The 15,649-nt window shown below is 37.0% G+C and overlaps 1 protein-coding gene and 1 pseudogene across 3 annotated transcripts in view; one reads left to right on the forward strand and one right to left on the reverse strand.

Moving 5' to 3' along the window:
- Nucleotides 1-15,649, reverse strand: part of LOC123799262 (uncharacterized) — a 1,380,163-nt gene that overhangs the window by 395,810 nt on the left and 968,704 nt on the right. The gene's annotated exons all lie outside the window — the stretch shown is intronic.
- LOC123799302 (protein max pseudogene) lies at nucleotides 4,906-7,047 on the forward strand (annotated as a pseudogene).

Genomic DNA, 15,649 nt, shown 5'->3' on the forward strand with positions numbered 1-15,649 from the left:
AGCTGTCATTTTCTATATATTATTACATTAAGAATTTTCACATAACTAACCATAAATAAAATTGCTCTATAATTTTCTTTTTGATACAGTTATCATCAGGTGTTTGTATTCAGGTTATACTCATTTTTACAGGATTTAGAAATATTTCTTCTCTGTGATAGTTTAACTGTTTTGAGTAAGCTTTCAGTTGATACAGAAACTCAATTTGCTAAAATACTATCTTTTTTGTTTTCTAATTAATAGGTATTTACTGTAACTTATTGTCAATCAGAATGCTTGAACTTTTCAAACAAAGTTCAAATCTATTTTGAAAGCACAGAATTTATCTTTCTAAGTGGTATTATGAGAATATTCATGAGAACTCACTCCCTTTTACACATACCATAAATTAATTACTAAAGAAGGGGGTGGGAGAAAAATATGTATTCACTTACTATTCATCATGACAGATAGTAAAGGAAGAGGAAGTTTAAAATTGAATGATAACATAAAAGAAAATAGCTCTGAACTTCATCCTTGAAAACACTGCGTAGATGTTTTTATCAAGTTGTCCAGTGTGTTGAAAGTAAACTTATCATTTAGAAAAAAAAAGGTTTTTTCCCTTCAAGTTTTAACCAATCAGAGCACATAATATATGTTATATATGTCCCCTGCAGTTTGGAGATACAGTGAATTACTGACTTACTTCTCATGAGAAATCTATACCGTTTGTCACAGACTGGCTAGCTGCTTTCACAGAACATTTGGATCAGCCTTCCCTTTATGGTTTGGCCAAAGATTATGTTTACTATAACACATTTAAGAAAGAGCTAGTATGGAATTTTCTTAAGAATAGAACAAGATGGTTCCATACAAATTTAAGGACTATTTGTTCCAGTTCTTTGAAAAATGTCCTCGGTATTTTGATCAGGATATAATTGAAAGTGTAGATTGCTCTGGGTAGCATGGACATTTTAACTATGTTAATTCTTCCGATCCATGAGCATGGAATATTTTTCCATCTTTTTATGTCTTCCTCAATGTCTTTCAAGAGTGATTTATAGTTTTTAGAATACAGGTCCTTTACATCTCTGGTTAAGTTAATGAAACTTGACCAATCTCTCACACCATACACAAAAATAAACTCCAAATGGATGAAAGACCTCAATGTGAGACAGGAATCCATCAAAATTCTAGAGGAGAACACAGGCAACAACCTCTACGACATCGGCCAAAGCAACAATTTTCATGACACATCTCCAAAGGCAAGAGAAACAAAAGATAAAATGAACTTGTGGGACTACATCAAGGTAAAAAGCTACACAGCCAAGGAAACAGTCAAAGAAAACTAAGAGGCAGCCCACGGAATGGGAGAATATATTTGCAAATGACACTACAGATAAAAGACTGGTATCCAAGATCTACAAAGAACTTCTCAAACTCAATACACGAGAAACAAATAAATCATAAAATGGGCAGAAGATATGAACACTTTTCCAATGATGACATACAAATGGCTAACAGACACATGAAAAAGTGTTCAAAATCATTAGCCATCAGGGAAATTCAAATCAAAACCATACTAAGATACCACCTTACTCCAGTTAGAATGGCAAAAATGGACAAGGCAAGAAACAACAATTGCTGGACAGGATGTGGAGAAAGGGGATCCCTCCTACATTGTTGGTGGGAATGCAAGTTGGTACAGCCACTCTGGAAAACAGCGTGCAGGTCCCTTAAAAAGTTAAAAATTGAGCTACCCTATGATCCAGCCATTGCACTACTAGGTATTTACCCCAAAGATACAGATGTAGTGAAGAGAAGGGACATATGCACCCCAATGTTCATAACAGCATTGTCCACAATAGCTAAATCGTGGAAGGAACTGAGATGCCCTTCAACAGATGACTGGATTAAGAAGTTGTGGTCCATATATACAATGGAATATTACTCAGCTATCAGAAAGAACGAATTCTCAACATTTGCTGCAACATGGACGGCACTGGAGGAGATAATGCTAAGTGAAATAAGTCAAGCAGAGAAAGACAAATATCATATGATTTCTCTCATCTATGGAACATAAGAACTAGGATGATCGGTAGGGGAAGAAAGGGATAAAGAAAAGGTAATCAGAAGGGGGAATGAAACATGAGAGACTATGGACTATGAGAAACAAACTGAGGGCCTCAGAGGGGAGGGGGGTGGGGGAATGGGATAGACCGGTGATGGGTAGTAAGGAGGGCACGTATTGCATGGTGCACTGGGTGTTATATGCAACTAAAGAATCATCGAACTTTACATCGGAAACCAGGGATGTACTGTATGGTGACTAACATAATATAATAAAAAATCATTAAAAAAAAAAAAGAATAGAACAAGATGAGAGACGCAGCAAACCATACTCCATTTCTCTATCTTCAGTCTTTCTGTATATGAGAGAAATGTGTGTCCTCAATTTCAAATATGTCCAGAGATTTGAGTAATAACTTACTATGTAGAAATTTTAATTTCTGGGTTGACACTCTGTTTTACCCGAGAATGATCAAAAATTTGGAAGCTGCACAAATTTTAATCCAAAAAGAGGGAAGTACTAGTTTCAATTAGCAAATTTATAGGGCAAGTGAGCTTTATGATTCTAAAAGAGACAGTGAATTATATAATTATACCCATGGATACCAATTGTTTAATTTCCTGCTTACAATGTTTGACATCTTGCACCATTTTGTCCATTTATCAGAAGCTGGACATTCAGAAAGAAAATAAACAAATAAACAAAAACACCGTGTTTCATATATATGTTTTTTTTTTTTTTTAATGTCACTGTTGGGAATTTATTCTCCCATTAAGGAAGGCCATCGCACTCTGAATTGTCTATTGACAAACAAACACAAAACTTTAATATAAATATATGTAAGTTTGACTTTTGGGTATTACAGGTAGTCCTTCTATAAGCAATTGACTAATATTTCCCTAAACACTAATCTCAAATTGCTCAAGTACTGGAAAACGCTACTGAATAGTGTGTTCTTTCCTTGGAATTAGATTAATTTCCTGAACATGGTGTGGCAAATACTAATTTTGGGGCTACAAGAGATTATTGGTACTCTATACAGATTTAACTTTCTTCAAATACAATCTTTATCAAGAAAGGGATGAAAATAACTACATATTTTATAGGATATAATGCTTATAAATCAGAATATACCTTAGCTATATCTATATAAAGCATGCTTTGTTAATGATGAATGAAAATCTCTGTTCTGTGTTATTTTACGGAGGTGCTTCTGGCCATGTAAGTATCCAAGAAGGAGAAAACACATCTAACTCACCAGGTCTTTTGGCAAGAAAGACTGACCATCTTGCAGGGGTGGGGAATAAGATAACTAGCCTAGTATAGACATAATGATTGAACACTTAGATTTAAGCAGGCAACTGATACCAGTAAAAATACTATCATTACAATGCACAACAAACACCTATATTGCAAATTTTGTTGGTGTGGATTTAGATGGAGCTGTTTCCCAACTTATTTCATTTTTAAAAAATCAAGTTTTGTTAAATCTAACACCGGATAGAGCAGTATATATAATCCCATCTATAATCATAGATGAGATTTTTGAATATTTCAAAACAATGAAGCAAGGAACACTCTTACACATGTTGTCATAGGGTAACCCATTCCACACATTTGTAAGGCACTCTTGATATTACCAATCATCATTTCAATGGACATACTCTCTGAGTCAGAAAATGTACTTTGAATACATACTGTAGGTGCAACCACACATATTCATGAAAAAGTAAGTTTAAGAATATCAACGCCAGCATTTTTATAAGAACAAAACATTAGAAAACCCTAGATGTCATTTAGTAAAGCTCAATAAATTATGGTAATTGATAGAAGAGAATACTATCATGTAGCCACGGGGCGGAGGGTGGGGGACAGCTCGCTATGCAGTGTTACAGGATAAACTTTAAGATGTTTCATTAAACCAAAATAAGGAGGAGAAAACTGAATTTAATATAGCACCATTTGTATGAAAATGACATGGGATTGATACAGACCTATCCCTATATAAGTATAAGATAGCCTCTCTCTGCAAGGAATCCCAAAGAGGTGTACTCTGGTCAGAGTAACTCAGGGACTGGGAAAGTAACCAGGAAGAAAGGGAGGGACAGGAAGCAAGAAAATGAATGGAACACATTCTGGAGGGAACTTCCATTCTGGTAAGAACAGAGATGGTGGTCCTCTGGGTTAAACACCCAGAGAAGAGAGTCTTCAGTCAAGCGTCTAGTTTTTGTTTAAAAAATAGACATACATTACATATAGCCTTAAATAGACATACATTCAGACTGATTACCTTCTCTTTTCAGCAGGATTAAAGTATAAATGTGAACTTCTTTTGTATTAAGAAGAAAAAGGAAAACTGTCCGGTTTTTCTTCCACAGTGTTCTTTATGTTCACTGCAATCTTGTCTTTTCTCAATCTGACAGGACACACATGTGGTACCTGGTGTGGTGCTTATTCACCAACAGAAGTTCAGAAGAGAACTGGTGTATGGTTGGCACGGACACTGCACCCATCCCGAGGGCTCACCATGGCAATTAAAGTTAATGTTCTCTGATTATTCTTTTGTCTCCTGAAAGTTGACCAGATTGATATTTAAAGAAAATCAGTTTCTCAAGGGTGATGCATTAATCATCAGGATAATGATGATAAATGCAATTTTCTAACGTTACTGAATTTGTCACTAGAGCGAGGAGGTGGTTCTCACCCGTGTTATGTGTGTGTAGCAAGAGAGCTAGTGAGCAATGAGTGAGTGTGTTGTGAGTGGGGGGGGGGCTTGGTTCGTTGTTCTTAACTTCCCCCCTCTCCTCCGCCCCTCCCTGACATGGCTTCAGTGGCTGCTCCCTGGGCCATATGAAATGAGTGACAACGATGACATGGAGGTGGACAGCTATGAAGAGCAACCAAGGTTTCAATCTGCAGCTGACAAACAGGCTCATGATAATGCACTGGAACGAAAACATAGGGACTACATCAAAGACCGTTTCACAGTTTGTGGGACCCTGTTCCATCACTCCAAAGGACAGCAGGCACCCTGGGCCCAAATCCTAGACAAAGCCACAGAGAATATCCAGTATATGTAAAGGAAACACTACACACACCAGCAAGATATTGATGACCTCAAGCGGCAGAATGCTCTTCTGGAACAGCAAGTCCGTGCACTGGAAAGGGCAAGATCAAGTGTCCAACTACCCCTCCTCGGACAATAGCCTCTACACCGCCAAGGGCAGCCCCATCTCTGCCTTTAAGGGAGGCTCGGACTGCAGTTTGGAGTCAGAGCCCAAAGAGCCCCAAAGAAGCAAGAAGCTCCAGATGGGGGATGCCAGCAATACAAACTGTCCGTCTCCTCAATCGTCTTACCCTACTTTTAGTTCATGCTCAGAATCCTCAGAAACATTTAAGGGATTCTTTTTATTTCCTCTTGCTCCCTTTTTATTTTTAATTTTATTTTTACATCAAAGCTCCTGGCCAATAGCTCTCATTTTCCTTCCCCATTTCCACCATTTTTAAAAAATGTTTGCCCTCAGGGATTCCCTGTTACTGCCAGGAATTTTTAAACCCAAACACCCCAAATTGCCAGCTTTTTCTGTGGAGGACAGACAACTGGCTAGACCTCTGAGCACACTGTCCTGACCACCCACTAGCTCCTCCAGCCCTGCTGGCGCATGCCCGAGGACTCCTGCCCCTTCTGCCTTTCCTCCCAGGCCACCCTCACCTCCGTTTGATAGACTTTGTAAATCTGTGGGCTGCTCTACTTTAAGAAGATGACCGGTTTGAAGTAATCAGAATTAATCCCCCTTCTTTTTAATGACTTTTTTTTCCCCTGAAAAGCTATTTACCAGTCCTATTGAAGGACCAGATCCTTGAAAAAGTTTGTGGCATAAAAACAAGTGGGGAGAGATTTGCAGAACAGAGACTTTGGCCTGTTTCACTTGTGCTTCTCTCAGTCAGCCTTAGGAAGGGCTGCATGACACCTGTGGTATGTGTGGGGGACAGTGGGCAGCAGTAAAGTGGTAGCTGCCAGGTGTGGGGTGGTGAGGTGGTAGTGGGTGGGATAATAAGGAGGATTGGGTCAGGCAGAGGTTCTGTATTGCGAGCCAGTGATGATGCTTTGATGTTTATTTCCTGCTACTGAATCAGAGTGAACTATCCCTTTTCCTGATGACGTCGGTATTGCAAAGCCACAGAGTCATAAAGTAGTGATCAAATTTTAAAAAATTGTCACTAGGCATTGGTTCCTCTGATAAGATCCAATATTGGAAAGCCCCTCTTTTTCAAAAGTTTCCTTGCCACGTAAAACTGATTGCATGACTGACCTAAACCTGAAGTGGTATTTGCTTCTATTTAGAGGTGGATGGGTAGCTTGGATTCTTAGGGTATCACTCCTCAGCATGTTCTTTATTTTCTCCATGGATAGAAGGTGAAGCTTTTCATTGGCCAGTTTTCCGCTGATCTTCACATCATCCGTAGGTTTTTCTAAATCTTGGGAATGGCTAAATGTAATGCCTGTTGGATTGGATGGACTGAATTTACCACCCCCATTCAGGGTAAGATGGTTTAGCACACATGGCCTGGCCTATTTTTGTGGGTTTGAGTTCTAATGACAGTTCAACTTTCAGGGTATTCCGCACTGTTATTTTGTCCACTAGGCTTACGTGGAACTGCTGATGTTCTGCCTATTCACTGCTGGTAGTACGGATGGAGAAAGGGTTTCCCCAGTTGTAGCCACTTGGTATATCTTGGTAGTTTCTGGTTTTCATGGATGAAGAAACTTCCCTGGCTGGATGCTTATTATGGTAGGACCACTCCTGTCTTTTGGAAATGGAAACTGGTCCCCAGACTCCTTGTTGTGTTGTGTTGTGTTGTGTTGTGATCTTCGTACAGGTTCACCCACCCATACTACCCCTTCCCCATCAGCCTCCCTGGTGTCTCCAGACCAGGTAAAGAAGTCTCAGGTCCAGGGCCAGATCAATCTCCCTTGCTGGTTCAACCAGGTCTAACTGGGTGCTTTAGGCACAGCTCCCATTCAGTCCAGGAGAGGAATGGGCCTACTAGGAATGCCTTCTGTTCCTGGTTTGGCTGTTGGGAAATGCCTGGTCTTTGTCACCTTCTTTTCTTGACAAGAGGATGTAAAACACCTTGGTACTCTGTCCCTCTCATCCCAGGATCTCAAACCAGGCTGTTGTCTTCCTAACAACTTTCAGAGCTCTCCTTTTGTTGTCCCTTTCACTATTTCCAGGATTTTTAGTGGGATTTAGCAGTGAGGATCAGGGAGAAATGGGTATCTGTCACAATGTGCTGCAACTGAGGTTTCAGTAAGTGTTAAGCCACATGTAAGTTTCATGCTGTCTTTCTACAGATGCTCCTGAGAGTCTTCCCTTGAAATGTAATTGCATGGAGCATTAAAAATAAACTTCCAAAGATATTGGATATTATAGTATTATTGACATTCCTTGTCTATAAAAGACCATATTCTAGGAAAGTCTAGAAAATTCAAGGTTATAGCCTGGTAAAGGTAAACAGAGATAAGTGTGGAGCAGCCTCTCTGATTACTATCAAGAGAATGGCTACTGGGTTTCTTAACTCTCATAAATTAAAATATACCTGTTTATCCTGAACCCCTGAGATAGTTTCCTGATCAGGTGAATAGTACTGGCTTGAATATTTACTGTACTATTATAATCACTGTACTAATGACAGATACAGCATATTTATCTTTTATCTTTTAATCCTTTAAAAATCATAACTTATTTCTTACTATTTAACTCAAGTTCTCAATCCCTTAATGAAAGGATAGTTCTCCTACCCAGACATTTTTTCAATCAAGTAGAACAGTCAATCAAGGAGGTAGTCAATTAATTAACAAAACTATTAATTTTATCATGAGCCCTGTTCACAGATCTCAAAGGAAATTATCCAGTATAAAAAATAGGTGAAAGGGGGCGCCTGGGTAGCGCAGTGGTTGGGCGTCTGCCTTCGGCTCAGGGCGTGATCCCGGCGTTCTGGGATCGAGCCCCACATCAGGCTCCTCCACTGGGAGCCTGCTTCTTCCTCTCCCACTCCCCCTGCTTGTGTTCCCTCTCTCGCTGGCTGTCTCTCTCTGTCAAATAAATAAATAAAATCTTAAAAAAAAAAAAAAATAGGTGAAAGGTATGCTTTGTTTCAAAAGGTTTATCTTTGAGGCAGCTGAAAATATTTTGCTATTTTGCAAATGAGCCAGGATTCTTATTTTTTTTTCTTTTCATAGTCAGCTTTTCATCCTGTCATTTTTACCTCCTTAGAGCAGAAGGTGCTAGTATTGCTTTACATAACACACCAGAAAGTTTAATATAAATGTGATAGAGAGATGCAGAGAAGGCTGACATAGATAGTTTCCAAAAGAAGAAACTATAAAGAGACTGGCTTCCGTGTGGAGTTACTGAAATAATGAAAGATACTAGGTATGATAATAAAAAATACTGCAAACGTGTCAAGAAAATTTTAGTACTTTGTTTTTTTACACCTGAAACTAGACAATTATAAAACTGAATTTAGGAAACACCAATATTTAAAAAGAATGTAAAAGTAGCCCTGTAAAATGGCCTAAATCAAATTTGGCAAATTTCACCTTATTCTCTTCATAATTAAATAATTGAATGCCTACCTAGTCTTTTTCCTTTAACTTCCCTATTTCTAGATAGATTTAACCTGGCGTGTTCCATCATCATGATTAATTGTGTTCAAATGTTGAGCTCACAAGACTCCAGAAAAGGGGAAGTGAATTCATATTTAATGATCATCTACTATGTACCAGGGATTGAACTAACCACTTTGTATCTCCTCCTCCTTTATTATTATTGTTCACATTTTACAGATGACAACGAGTCTCAGAGAGGTTAAATAATTACTCTTCGACCTCACAACTCAAAATAGAGAATTTCAGATGAAAATCTAGTTCTCTTTCAAAGACCATGCTTTTTCCATTACACCATTCTACTTTCTATTGTATCTGATCCTCAAATAACATCATTTACTTTCTTGGTCCTCAAAATTATTTTCTGGCCCTATTAACTGTTAAGTAATAAGTAATTTAGTATTTGTGGAATTCCCTCATTTATAAGCATTGTATATTCATGATAAAGTCTAAGATTAGTACATAGTTGTTCATTTCCATTTAGTTATTCACTTAACGAACACTTATTAAACACCTTTTAAACCACAACATCATGCTGGGGAAATAATAGGAAATCATATTAGCTCTATCCTACCATGTTTCATTATGTACTATCAAAGATAAATTTATCAACAAATAATGATATTATTGAAGAAAAGCTCTAATTAAGAGATATAAGAAATGCTGAGCACCACAAAAAGAAAAAAATAATTATTAATTTTCAGTATATAGATAAGAGGTCACAGAGAAGGTCACACGGGTTGAGCTTTGAAAGATGAATATGCATGGAATACAGAGAAAGGGTGATCCAAGCAGATGGGGAAACACAAGCAAAGTCACCAGAAACTAAATTGCATGATAAATTCCAGATACAGCAAATGACTTTTTGCTCCTAGGGCTGGAAAAGCATGAGAGAATGTGAAAGGGAAGAGACTGGAGAGATAAATCATGAACAGATTATAAAGGGCATCCTGTATCTGATGAATTATGAAAACTTTAGATGAAGATTTTGAAGGATTTTAAGCAGAACAATTTTATAATCATATGCATTGCTCCTTACTCTTATACACAGTAGCTCACAACCTAAGTGTTATGATATTTGGATCATCACATTGCATGTTTTTATGCTTACAATGGGTCAGCAAATGTTTTCCTTTACAAAATAAATCAGCGACGTGGTAAGGTTATCCCTTTAGGTCTTTCTCTCTCATTCACACACTCAGATACGCTTTCTTTTTTTTAAAAAAAGATTTTATTTATTTGAGAGAGAGAGAGGGAGAGATAGCAACAGAGATAGTGAGAGAAAGCACAAGTGGGGAGGAGAGGGAGACACAGGCTCCCACTGAGGACGGAGCCCAGTGTGGGGTTGATCCCAGGCCCCTGCGATCATGACCTGAGCTGAAAGTAGATGCTTTACCAATTGAGCCACCCAGGCGCCCCTCAGATATTCTTTCTTATGTAGGAGAAAAAGAGATTAGAGTTAACTAGGTGTTGCACATGACTAGCAGCATATTTGATCAAATCAGCATTACAACTTGGAATCCTGAACAATGTGTCTCATATGTACGTAACCAAAACATTACTGCAGAGAGAGAAAAAAAAAAGAACCAATCCAGTAGAATAGTGAAGACAGGAAGCAGTGAATCAGAGGGGACCGACGATTTCCATTAATAAATATGATTTCCTGTTCTATATGTTTATATGTGTCCTAATTGTGAAGTCCTTCTCCCTCTCCAAGCCAACAAGTGGACCCAGTTCTTCAGAGCTGGAGCAGGAAACAAAGTTGCCAAGTACTTGGCTATTGCCACAGGCCTAGCAAGTACATTTGACACTAGTGTCTTGGAGCAACTTGGCAGTCACTCAAGCTCACAGATTGTCCAGGCTCCATGTGTAGGTTTACTTTGAATATCCTACATTGCCTATGTCCAGAATATGTATAAATTGTCCTTCCCATTAATTCATTGTAAGACAATCCTCTCTACTGTCAGTGAACAGCCATATGGATCTGAGACATTGTTCAGTTTCCCCATTTAACCACTTCAGACGAACTGTGTGCTGCCATTTACTCTGCCTCCATTTTGGAATAACGATAGAATCTTGGACTCCTATCAATGAACTTGTGATGTGAGAAGTGTCAGTTGGACCTGACTGAGGTGATGCAAGCAAAATAAATTCAAAATCTGAGCCCAGACAAAGTGAAACACCCCCTTATCACCCTTCCTCCCAAACTGTACAACTATTTAAATTTACTTTTTATACGACCGGTAGGTCATCCTTGCCTCTGAGCTTTCAAGTCCATAGCATGCATGATACAACTGTTCTGACTGTCATGGCCTGGATCCATTTTACAGTAGAGAGAATGAACCATGGTAGTACTTAAAGGGGTATTTTCCTCCATTTTTAAATCCATGTATATTTTATTAGCATTTTTACAAGTAAATAGATAGTAATTAGCACATAAAACTTCAGAGAGAAACCACAAGGGCCTTTGGATATATTACAGAAATCAATTTCTGATATAGCAAGTGATTGGCTGGTTATGGCACATTGATCTCCAGAAAGTTTCTCAAAAAAACGTGAACATTATTTACATTAGTGCTGTTTTAATGATGCTGTGAAAAGAAAGGCGTTCATTTTGGAGCAAAGAGGTGGAATTAACTTTTAAAGGGTAAACCCTTTTGTACCTTGATAAATAAAACTACATCATGGATGATTACAGTTGACCATTAGAGGGACCATGGTGATCACATGGGGCAGGCTTTCGGCTCATAGAGTGGCCACTGAGGTAGAGAGGATAGTGAAATGGACAATCGGACTATTTTGATTTTATTCCAAACTAAATATCTGTATAGCATGGAACAAGTGATTTCACCTCAATTTCTTTTCTTTATAATGGGGATTATTAATAATGGTGCATAATTATTAAAGCAATTTTAGGGTTGCCAGATAAACTATAGGATACCAAATTACATTTGAATTCAGATAAACAACAAATAATTCAAGTATATCTCCAATATTGCATGGGGTATACCTATAATGAAAAAAAGTTTATCTGAAATTCAGATATAATGGGCATCCAATATTTTTATTGGCTAAATCTGACAACCTGTGAGAATTTTGTGAAATAATGCATATAAAGTCCTTAAGGAAAAGTGCTAAGAATGCAACAATAGTGAATTCAAATAATGCTATTTGTATTATTTTCTTTCTTACCCATCTGTTAAGATGAAGAATACATTATAGTCTGGATTCATTGCTTTCCATAAGGCCATACTGCTATTCTATTACATTTTTAATAAATTATCTCCCACCTAGATTAAAATAGAGACAAATTTCTATACAGCCAGCAACTTTGCTTCAACAGTGATCTGTACGAACCTAGGAAGTATAGAGACATCTTCATATCAAACAGATTGGAACAGAGTAATTAGATAAAGTGATATAAACCAACACACCCATAAAAATTAAGTGTTTCAAATCCTGGGAATGACCATTGGTTTATTTACTTTTCAAAGGTTATTATCTGAGATTATTCATGCCATAGTATTCACTCCCCATTTATTAGTGTGGGTAAATAAAACTTGATTACATGAAATGGACTCCAGAAGCATTTATGTCCTATTTCCTGATTTTAGAAGATTATTCTCAATTCTCATGGTTCAGTCCTTCCAGCACTATTTCATCTAGTAGATTAATTATATAGAACTAGTACTATGTTGTAATAATAGTATTTCCTGTTTGGGTTTTAAAGGGCAATTTAGCATGTAATCTTACATAGCGAAAAATTATGAGTGAGGATAACATATGTCAAAATACCTAGGATTGGAGATATAAATATAGATTACTAGGATAAGAAAAATGTGAGTGGAAAAGATGGTAAAAAAGACACTGTTAAGAGATGTGGAGAGAGAAAGAGGTGTGGGATCTACCCTCCACTCTCCCCAAACTTGCCTAAAAAAATGGCCTGTGCAAGTCAAAAGGAAGAAGACTGACTGCTCTGTTTGGTCTCCTTGTGGCATCAACTGACGTTCTGGGAAATCTTGTCTGGGGAAAGACATGGGATTCCCGGCTAATGTGTCAATGTCGTGAGATGTTGTTGGGGGAGAGGGAGAAGCTGTGCCATTTTAACTTGAGAGCTTCAGTTACCTAAGGTACTTTAAATTAGGGGAAAAAGTACTAACTTTTGTGCAGAAGCTGGACTAAAAGAAGTAGTCATTATACATTAAGTCCCTTTCCTTTTCCTTTGGAATTTTACGTTCTGAAGAGGAAACAGGGAAAACACTGTCCTATTAAATTAAATTTTTATAATATTTCATCTAATATTTATTAAACATGAATCATATTCTACACTCTTGGCTATGTTTTTGTAGATATTATTTCTCGTAACCAAAAATCCTTCTTACGGATACTGTTTCTCCTCTTTCCAGATGAAAAAATGAAGAATTGGCAATATAACTAACCAGGTCACTATTACTCACCTGGTAAAGAACTGGTAAGGCAGATTCAAACTCAGGACTGCCCCACTTCCAAGTTCATTCTTTTCCACTCTACCACCCAGTACTATCTTTATTTTGGCAAAGTGTTTTTAGCTTTTAAAAATTGCTTTAGCAAACTGATATGTGACCCAGAGAGAAGGACGATTTTAATAATCTAGTAAAAGGCAAAAACCATAACCCATGGATTTCCAATTCCATGAACATACTACTTCCCATGATGTGGGGTGTCTTACTATGTGGGTTGGCCTCACAGAGGCCATTGCAATAACTTATTATATAGAATTAAGCAACTAAGCTATATGTTAAGTAATATATACATACCACAAATTTCATACTGACTCATTATGTATATCTAAATAAAATCTAGCTACAAATACAAAAATAGGAAGAAAAAAGCAAGTGTTTTTATTGGACCATCTATTTGAAGTCCTGGAATTTACACGTAAAAATTGCTAGTAATTTTTTTGCCCTTTTATAGGTTTAATGATTCAAAAACTAGTAATTGTGTTATAATACAAAATATGTGGGTGTTTATTTTAGCAACACTGATAATCTAATTTAATTTAAATTCATCAACTTAAATTTCTGCATTCATCATTATCATTCATACAATGAATATAGAAATTTAATTAGAACTCAAAATATTTAAAAGATAATGCCATCAAATAAATTTAAATGTACAGATAGACATATATGAGACTCTTTCTGGAGAAACTACTGACATACTCTTTAGAGTTGAATAATACCAAATGGCTAGTTTTACTGATAATTTCTTTTCTATAAAATTAACTATTTTATTGTCCTCAAATAATGGCATAAGTGTTATGGTGCAGGTACAATCTTATCTCACTCAGCTCTAAAATTGCAGAGAATAAGGATAATAAAAGATTTGTTATGAGCTACGAGATACTAACGTGATTTGATTAATTTACTGATATTAATTTACTTATTAAAGTCTCGTATTTAAGGACAGTAATGCTGATATAATATTTGTTCTACTTTTACATTGAAAGTATTTTTCAAATCACAACTTGGTTTCACCAAATAAAAATGATCATATCCTGGTCCTTGAAAGGTTTTACTGAATGAAACTTTCTGCAACACCAATTGGATGGTTAAGTATTGTAAGAGGACCTGGGCATTTCCCGCTATACCAATGAACCTAGTCCTTCCATCACTGTCACAACTACCTTATTCCTTCAAATCTGTGAGTGTCAAATCTGACTGTCTCTTCTGGGGGAAATTTTTCCACTGAAAGCTGCATCACTTTAAAAGAAGGCATGGGAGTAATCTTCCACAGGGGTTATCTTTATACTTTCAAAACTAGAAAGAGAGACTTCACGGTGGAAATGTTAACAAGCAAAACAAAGAGGTTATAAATATGATCACAAATTAATAACTCCTCACAATAAAAGGAACAAGCATGGAACATCAAATACAGATGCAAGTTATAAAGTATTTTATTTAAAGATGAAAGATACACCAATCTTAATATGTTCATAAGATTTCTGTCCACTACACGGAATAGAGCACGCAGGCCTTTAGGGGGCTGTCCCCACCCAACTGAGCTGGTACCTGCAGTAGGAGAGCACGTCATTCGTTTCTCCACACTATTTAGTCTACCACGAGCTTTCCTGATTTAGTTTCCCTATAGCTTTAAGTAATTTTAACTTTAAGGGAGTTGTAGGAAATGATTTAGGGGATGGCACAGAATATGTCTGTCCTTCATTTCATTGTTAATATTATAGTTGGCATATGTCAATGAGAAAAAAGAGCTAAGAGCCTATTTAGCCGTGAATAATTCCACTACTGAGGTATTAAAATTGTCTGACTCCTTCCCTTCCCTTCTCTTTTTATCCTCTAAACCTTTGGTATTTTTGGAAAATTTCCTTCAAGAATGAAATTACCCAAATAAGATTAAAGCAGGGAACAACTTAAGGTATAAAATAGTCTTTATGACTTGATGCCATCTTATTATTTCTTCCAAAAACTAAACAATATTAATGCTATTCCCTTTTGTGTAGCAATTCAATGATAAAATGAGATGACAGTGTATAAATAAAGGGAGAACATATTATTTATATATTTTTAAAATTTATTTATTATGAGAGAGAGAGCACGAGCGGGTTAGGGGCAGAAGAAGAAGCAGACTCCCCACTGAGCAGAGAGCTGGATGCAGGGTTCGATCCTGGGACTCAGGAATCATGACCTGAGCTGAAAGCAGATGCTTAACTAACCGAACCACCCAGGCACCCCTATTATCTATATTTTTATTACACAATTTTTAAAACTTTCATTCTGGGGATGCCTGGCTAGCTCAGTCAGAGGAGCATGTGACTCATGATCTAGGGGTCATGGGTTTTAGCCCACATTGGGTGTAGAGATCACTTAAATAAATAAACTTAAAACAAATAAATAAACCCTTTATTTTGCTTTTAATTGTCAAATAAAATC

The sequence above is a fragment of the Ursus americanus genome, chromosome 5 (genome assembly GCF_024610735.1).
Source record: "Ursus americanus isolate L20-20 chromosome 5, mUrsAme1.1.p, whole genome shotgun sequence".
NCBI lineage: Eukaryota > Metazoa > Chordata > Mammalia > Carnivora > Ursidae > Ursus > Ursus americanus.